Raw genomic sequence first — 6000 nt, 5'->3', positions numbered from 1 at the left:
TGGTCATGGAAAACCTGGTAGTGCTCAACACGTGCAGAAGACCCGAGAAACTGTTTGAGGAACAGAAAGAAGGTTGGGGGGAGGTGGGGGATGCCATGGCTGGGCAGCATATGAGCAAGGCCGAGGTGAGAATGGACAGGTGGTGCCATCTCACAACATCTCAAAGGCCATGGTTCAGACTCAGTGCATCTGGGAAGCCGTTGTACTCTCAGGAAGGGGGAGGAGTGACCCCCTAGCAGTGAAACACCCATCATGCTCTCTTCACCTGCAGAGCGCTCCCACCTATGTATGTACCATCATGTGTCACAGTCTTCCCTTTCAATGGGTATCTAGTTGATGATTAACCTTCTACAAGAGTCCCTGGGTGGCACAAATCATAAAGTGCTAGGCTGCTAACGGAAAGGTTGGTGGTTTGGGTCCACCCAGAGGCACCTTGAAAGACCTGGTGATCCACTTCTAAAAAATCAGCCACTGAAAACCCTGTGGAACACGGGTCTCCTCTGACACACATAGGGTCTCAGTGAGTTGAAGCTGACCCACAAGCACCTAGGGAAAAAAAGCCAAACGAAGCTTATACACGAGCCATTTCATACAGGTGTCTAAAGGATGAAGTCCTGCCTGTGCAATTTCAATTCTCCTACCAGCAAAGGATGAGAGCTTGTTTCCCTACAGCCTCCTCAAATAACGCGATTAAACTTTTTGATCTTCGTTAATTCGATAAAAATGATGTGTAACGTTTTCGCTTATTACAGTATAATTGAATAGCTTTCCATAAGCTTAAGAGCCAGTGTGGTTTCTTTCCTGCGAACCGTTCATTGACTCTGCTCCTTTTTCTATTGGTTCCTAAGAGCTTTATGTATGTGAGGGTATCACTGAGCCCTGTGTGGTATCAATTCCATATTCTCTCTCCTCAGCTTATCATCTCCTTTTTCACCTAGCAGTTTTTGCTAGGCAGAAATGAACAAGGCAGTTCGCTTCTCTGAATCCCAGATGCCAGGAGTAGGCTGAAAGCTCTCTAGGGACCCTCCTACGGCCAGCAGTTTGTGACTGCATGTCCATTCGAGGGACGGGGTCTGGAGGGCCACCAGCAGGGCTGGGGACGTGGGCAGGGCGCAGTAACACAGGTGTGGATTTCAGGAGCCCACTCCGCAGGGACTCCAACCCCACTCTTCACTCACCAGCAAGGAGCTGGGCCTCGCCAGGCCTCGGGGGACTGGATGCTTGGCGTTGCGGAAGTGTTTGTGTGTTTTAAACGGGCTGGGGACACGACGCTCCGGCAGCCACCCACCGGACACTCATGACCCGCAGGAAATCCCAGACCCGCTCTGGAGAAAAATCCGACCCCCGCTTCCACCCACCACTTTAAAAAAGGCATTAAGGCTCCACGCAGCCACCAGAAGAGGGGTGAGGGAGGCCGTGCGAGCTGCCGCCGCCGGGGGACGCGGGGTCGGGGACAAGCCACGCGGGTGGGAGCCGCGCGCAGCCCCCCGACGCCCCCAGCGACCAGAATCCGACCCGCGACACCCAGCGGACCTGGGGAGGCCCGCCGCCCACGCCCCCGTCAAAGGGGCCCGTGTTCCGTCCACGCCGCCCGCTCCCCAGCTCGCGCCCCCGTCCACACCGCCCACTCCCGGGTCCACGCCGCCCTGTTCCCAGGCCCGCTCCCGCGCGCCGTCCACGCCGCCTGCTCCCAAGTTCTCTGCCCCGGCCGCCCGCGAACTACAACTCCCACAATGCTCCACCGCCGCCCCCCGGCTTCCGGTGCTGCGCAGTTTCCGGAGCGGATCGCAACCCGGAGTCAGGATCCGACCCCGCTCTGTACATTCCACAGGCAGGTAAAGCCCCGGGCCGCGTCCCGCACCGCCCGCCCCGGCGTGCGCCGCCCCAGGCCCCGGCCCCCGCCCGCGCCCCGCTGTCCCGCGCGCCCGGTCCCCGGCTCGCCCGCCCGCGGCCCGCCCGCCCCGGTCCAGCCGCCATGCCGACTGTTCTTTGTTACATTCGCCGGCTCGGCCCGGTGGCGATCGGAGTCAAAACCCGGCTGGATTCCGCGGAGCCGCTCCGGGATCGCCCTGCGCGCCCGCCGCGCCGCCGCCGCCGGGTCCCCCGCGGGCGCTCCGGGCCGGCCGCACAGGGCGGCCGCCGCCCGGGACTCAGCCCGGCCCAACCCGGCCCAGGCCCCACCGGCCCGCCAGCCCGCCCAGTGCGGGACTCAGGGGCTGCGGGGCTGCGGGCCGGGAGGCACGGGCGGGGGGCTCCCGGCGACCCTGGCCCGCCGCGCCCGTGCGGCCGCCTCCCCCGGGCGGGCACCTGGGTCGCCGACGGTCCTTCCCGGTGTCACTTTTCCCTCCCTGCCCTCGGGGACAGCCCAGGTGTGGACTCGGGGGAGGGTCCCTGTACCCCTCACCCACCGCCCCCCGCCCTAAGTGTAGCAGGTCCCCAGACACCCCCAAGAAAACCTGCGTTTCATGTTTCCAAACCTTACAGTGACTCAGGGCAGGTGGTGAGAACGATGGACAGGTGACGTGTGCCCGCCCCCGGGGTGGGTGGCCGCACAGGTGAGGCTGGCCCCGCCCCGCGCCAGTAGGGGGTCGTCAGCCACGTGCGGGAGGAGGGCGAGGTGTTGGGGTGAGGTCAGTTTTGAGGCGACAAATGAAAAGTCATTGTGCATATAGCGACCCACCTGATGGTTATGGTTGTTATTTATTTACCTTTATTACAATCTTAATATAGTGGGCGAGTGTTGGTCACAAATGCGCAGAAACTGCGCCCCCTCCCCCCGGGCCACCAAGAGTGGGTTAAAACGGTAAAAAGCAGCGTGCGGTCGGGGTCATGTGGACCGGTGTAGGTACTCAAACCTGCCAAGACGCGTTTCTGAACCCACTGAAAATCCCAGACTTACCAGTTTGAAGATAAATTTTAACGCGGAAAAATAAAAAGTAACAGCTTTTCTGATAAATCCTAAAAGGCAGTGGTGGAGAACTCACTCTGAAGCGCCTGCACTGACTGTAAAAACTTCATTTTTAAAAGCGTGAGCCCCCCCCCACACACATTTTGTTTCAAACCTGGACAATTTCACATTCTCCACATTTTCAGAGCTCCACTCTGCTTCCTTGGATTTACTTGACAGAGCTGGTTTACGTGAATGACTAAGAGACAGCAGACCCTGGGTAATCTTTAAACTTAAACAAAAAATATCCTGTGCAGTCATCTTAACACCGAACAGTAGTTTAACTTAACTAGTAAAAAAAAAAGGTTTGCCTTGAGCAATTGGCTCTTTTAAGAACTATCTGTATGGTAACAAATTGACAAAAAGCAACAGCAAAGATTAGATAGGAACCTTAGGGGGCAGCGAGTTCATGCTGCTGAGGGAGGAACAACTCAGAAAAGGAGGGTGAGGTTGGTTGTAGAACCCAAAGAATGTCATCAGTGTCGCTGAATCGCACATGTAGAAACTGTTGAATTGGTGTGCGCCTTGCTGTGTTATGTTCTCAACGAGAGCAAAATACATTTAGGGGAAAAAAGAGCAGAATAATAGTTTGAATCTTGAAAGGGAAACATTTTTCTAAATTTTCCCCTTTATAGAGTTTGCTTTTTTTTCCCCTTTTGCTGATATCTATGATTCATATTTTTGTAAGAAAGTTACAGCCAGTAACATCATAATACGTTCAATTTCAGAAGCAGGAGAAATGGTTATTTCTCTGGAAGACAAATAAGTAAAATCAGCCCCAACTACAAGGCTGATAGATTTTTCTTTCACTGATTGTCTTTGAGGTGGAGTCTGTTCACTGGGCATGCGCCACTCATGGGTCATTCTTTCTATATCATCTGTGCAGAAGGCCAGGAAAAAGAATATTCCTCCTATGTCGGAAATTTAAGGGAACTGGTCCTTATACATGTGTTTTCAGAGGCTGAGATTGTGAGCAGTAACCTAATGCTTTCGCAGCCTCTGTTTCTTATTTGCGAAATGTAGGTGACATCTGTCCAACTCACCTCAAAGGGTTCCTGTGCACACTCATTTATTCAGCCACACATTCATTCATTATTTGCTGAACACCTACCATGTGCCAGGCGCTGTCGAGAACAAGACTGAAAGGCCCTGCTTGGTGGGCATAAGTATAACTACAAGGTGACAGACTAGGAAGAAAGGCCTGGCAACCTACTTCTGAAAATTAACCAATGAAAACCCTATGGTCATAACAGAGCATTGTCCTATCAAGAGCTGAAAGATGAGCTCCCTAGGCTGAAAGGCGCTCAAAATACACAATAGCTGTAACAGTGGACTCAAGAGGGCAAAGACCATGAAGCTGGTACAGGACCGGGCAGCATTTCATTCTGATGTACATGGGGTCCCCACAAATCGGAGCCGACTCGATGCTAACGAACAACATTATTAATGGGATCTCAAGTCTTTCTCTAGCTTTTGTATAAAATGCCAAGGAGCCCAAAGCACCTAAGCATTCATCTCGGATCAAAGTATACTTCTAGAGCTAGACAGCACTTGGTGGGAATGAGCAGTGGGTGACTGGAGGTGCAGCTGATGGATGTGGACGGCAGGGGCAGCCAGGGGCCCTATTACCTTTGAGATGTCACAGTGCCCCTGTGGATGGGAAAAACCTTTGCACCAGGCCAAGGTCCTCACCTTCCCTCTGCGCTCCCTCTCTCCCTGCCTGAGAGAGGGCCCCCTCCTCACTGTCCAGGAGGCCATGACCTCTCAACCATCCCAAATCTCGAGGTATGGAAACCTCAGGATCCCAACAACTGTGGGGTGAAGGGGGACTCCACAGTGGAGCAACAAACCCCTGGTTTTCAACAGATTGAAGGGGTCCTGAACTTTTGACCCAGGAGCTGTGGACTGGTGGGCGTTTGCAGTGATTGTTGGTTAAAAGTCACTGTGGTCTTTGCATGTAACTCAGAAGGGCCAGGTATTGAGGAACACTGTCCCCTTGGGTCCTTGGGAGTGAGGTATCTGTGCCCTGATGTGTATCAAGGCAGAAAACAGGAACACAGCTGAAGATGAATCATCTCACTATAGCATTAAGTATTATCCGTCCATGGCGTGTGAACTGTTTGGGAAAAAAACCCTATCCACTTCGTTATGTTGTTGCTGCGTGCTGTCGGGTCGATTCTGACCGTAGCAACCCTGTAGGACAGAGTAGAACCGCCCCACAGGGTTTCCCAGGCTGTATCCTTCATGGAAGCAGACTGCCACATCTTTCTCCCACGGAGCCACTGGTGGATTCAAACCACCAGCCTTTTGGTTAGCAGCTGAGCACTTAACCACTGCACTACCAGGGCTCCTTTCACTTCATTATACACACCTTTTATGTTAGGTAATTATTTATAAAAATGTATGCCACATTTCTGTCTCAATCAGTTGTGTTCCAGTTATCATAATGATAACTCAATCTGGAAGAATTTTTTTTAGCACAGTCTTGTGGTCAAAGAAAATAAAAAATTATTCAACCTGGTTGCATTTTTGCATTGCAAAGAAGTACGTCGGGTGATCGGTAGGATGATCTCAAGCACAAGTCTAGGACGGCAGGTTTAAATTCTGTAGTCATGGCGGTACGTGTTCTCAGCTGTTGTAAGCTTTCTGGTGGTGAAAGGAGAGCCTGCTTACATTCTCTGTAAACTGATGGTGGATGTGGCTGTGGTGCTTAGATTCCAGCCTAGCTTTTAGAAGAGCGGCGTAACTGTCTTACTTTAAAACGTCAGTATTTACAATAACCCAAAACCCACTGCCGTCGCTGGTCAAAACATCCCTAAAAAAAAAAAAACAACCCATTGCCATCGAGTCAGTTCCGACTCATAGCAACCCTATAGGTCAGAGTAGAACTGCTCCGTAGAGTTTCTAAGGAGCACCTGGTGGATTTGAACTGCCAGCCTTTTGGTTAGCAGATGTAGCTCTTAACCACTGTACCACCAGGGTTTCCGGACATCCCTAACGGCTGTTTAAACTAGTGCCGAGCAGTTTAAGCTGTCAGTGGAAGTGTGGGGAAT

General features: G+C 52.8%; 1 protein-coding gene across 6 annotated transcripts in view; it reads left to right on the top strand.

Annotated features, from left to right (window-relative positions):
- Positions 1-1772: 1772 nt before the first annotated feature.
- The window catches only part of PRDM15 (PR/SET domain 15), a 125971-nt gene continuing 121743 nt past the window's right edge, over positions 1773-6000 (top strand). For 4 of the 6 annotated variants that reach the window (XM_049874922.1, XM_049874920.1, XM_049874921.1 and 1 more), the window contains exon 1: positions 1773-1835. The gene's annotated coding sequence lies outside the window, so the exon portion shown is untranslated. Of the gene's footprint in view, positions 1836-2484; positions 2556-6000 lie in introns of all 6 variants that reach the window. The other 2 variants (XM_049874919.1, XM_049874918.1) reach the window with 2 other exon arrangements.

The sequence above is a fragment of the Elephas maximus genome, chromosome 2, assembly GCF_024166365.1.
Source record: "Elephas maximus indicus isolate mEleMax1 chromosome 2, mEleMax1 primary haplotype, whole genome shotgun sequence".
Lineage (NCBI taxonomy): Eukaryota > Metazoa > Chordata > Mammalia > Proboscidea > Elephantidae > Elephas > Elephas maximus.
This window is presented reverse-complemented; position numbering and strand designations above follow the sequence as displayed.